The sequence below is a fragment of the Haliotis rufescens genome, unplaced genomic scaffold (genome assembly GCF_023055435.1).
Source record: "Haliotis rufescens isolate VD_foot unplaced genomic scaffold, xgHalRufe1.0.p SCAF_98, whole genome shotgun sequence".
Taxonomy (NCBI): domain Eukaryota; kingdom Metazoa; phylum Mollusca; class Gastropoda; order Lepetellida; family Haliotidae; genus Haliotis; species Haliotis rufescens.
Genome location: NW_025964392.1, coordinates 932,978 through 935,148, shown reverse-complemented (window position 1 = coordinate 935,148; position 2,171 = coordinate 932,978). Strand labels below are relative to the sequence as shown.

At 48.0% G+C, this 2,171-nt stretch overlaps 1 pseudogene; it reads left to right on the top strand.

Annotated features, from left to right (window-relative positions):
- The first annotated feature begins 1,628 nt into the window (after positions 1-1,628).
- LOC124128626 lies at positions 1,629-1,809 on the top strand (annotated as a pseudogene).
- Positions 1,810-2,171: the final 362 nt, after the last annotated feature.

Here is a 2,171-nt window from a genome sequence, read left to right as displayed (position 1 = left end):
CGATCTTAAGTGGTCTCCCCTCATCCCTCCTCACCTGCCATGGCTTACAGCTCCGCCGTCAATGCTGGACCAGTCCCGGAGCAGTTCGTGGATAAGGAGGTCGAATCCCGGACTGTGAGGGTGTACTCCACTGCTAGATTTACTTCTGTGCCGGACTTTGCACGACTGTTAACGAGTGCTTTGCCTGACTTTTCACTACCGGATTGTGTGGCCATATGGAGGACGGAACGCTCCGGCCAAGTGTATGTTACTTTGAAGTCTGTTTCTGTGGCCCGAAAATTGCTTGACTTGAACTGTGTTTCCCATGGTGTGGAGAAGTTGTACTTTTATGCATATGGTGTTTTTATGGTTCCCTTACGGATCCATTGGCTCCATGCTACTGTTACCAGTGACTTTCTGAAGGATTTTTTCGGCCGCTATGGTCGTGTGTTGGACGCGTTTCGTGAATTCGTTGATGTGGATGGAGTCAACATTTTCACTGGTGTACGTATTGTCAGGATGGAGCTTACGGATTCTGAACGTGCTTGCATACCTCATATTGTTCGCTTTGGGGATAAGCAGTCCATGCTTGTTACAGCGCCGGGTCGACTGCCTATCTGCCTCAAGTGTCACTCCGTTGGTCATGTGCGCGCCCGATGTCCTGGATCGGATCTACCTACCCCTTCTACCAGTCCACCTCCTGTGGCTCCTGATGTTTCCGACGTTGTCGACGCTGTAGGGATGGATGTTGTACCTGTTGCTACCGTGGATGCTGGCCGTGCTAGTGTTGTTTCCGTTCCGGAGTCTGTGGATGGTGCCGATACCTCTGCTGTCCGACCCCTGGATATGGTTTCTGTGCCTGCAGACAGTGTTGTGGTTGATGGGGCCAAGGATGATTGTGCCATGGACAGTGTGTCAGCCGGTTCTGACGTGGACGATGTCGTAGAGTCCGAGCGTGTTGTCCCTTCTAAGAGGAAGCAGTGTCCCGAGGATCTCCCAGGTGTTGGCGACTTTGAGAAGAAGAAGAAGGTTGCCAGTGTACCAGTGTCTCGTTCTTCTCCCATTAGTTGGGCCGATCAGGATTCACAGTCGGACGTTCTGCTGGCTCACCTGTCATCAAAGGATTTTCTTGAGGATGTTCCCCCTCCTGTCGTCAAGGCGGATTCCGATTCTGATGAAGAGCTTCTTTGGTTTTTTAAACTGCGTGTGTCCCCTGATTTGTCTGGCGCGGGTCTCAATGTTGAAGTGAACCAGGAACATTGTACCGAATGTGTGTTTGACTTTCCTAAGGAAGACCGTGTGGAGTTGCGTGTGGCGGTTCAGGATGTTCTGGTGAAGAAAGTGAACTTTTTCCGCCATTTCTTTCCTTTTAAATCCAACAAGACATATGGTGACTTTGTGATTTCCCTGTGTGAAGAGGAAATTCGCTCAGGTGTTCCCATGAAACCTGTGGACTTGTGTGACTGTACTTAGTTTTCTCTATTGCTATTCCTGCTTCTCATTGCCTGATCTGTACTTATATTGCTGTTTCTAAATTTTTCCTCTTTAGCTCATTCTCTGTTAGCACTGCAGGGCCCACAACTGTGATAATTTTAGGCGGCCCTGCAGTGACAGCGCTGTACGCGCCTGTACTAAATTCTCTTAAGGAAATAAATTTTATAAAAAAGAAAAAAGTATCTGTTCTTATCAGCTTAATATCTGATACGTCTCCTAATGGAGACATCGATATTAAACTGATTTTTAGAATGGGATGAGGTGCCACGGGGCTTGCTCCGCCCTCATCACGGGTTGACCCGGTATTGCAGTACCTCCGGGAATGGCCCACCACTCATATTTCAATCAAAAATTAGAACTCTCAGCTTTGCCTACATCTTCACATTCGTCTTATTTTGCACTGCCGCTCCGTTTTTCGCCCTTAGTTCTCAATAGATACTCTATTTTATTACTTCTAAACCTTAGAAATATACCTGTTCACACGTGCAGCCCGTCCTTTAACCACACCAACCCCTAAAAGTTTGTAAAAGTAGCATTTTTCAACTTTCAGCTGCATACAGTCCCCCGTAACCAAGGCCGTCCCCCATGACGCCGTACGCCGGAAATGACGTCTAGACAATCACGCCGTCACAACAACAGTCTGCTTCGTCACTACAAGACGTTTTCAACGTCCCATCCCCCTAAATAGATGTTTAAAG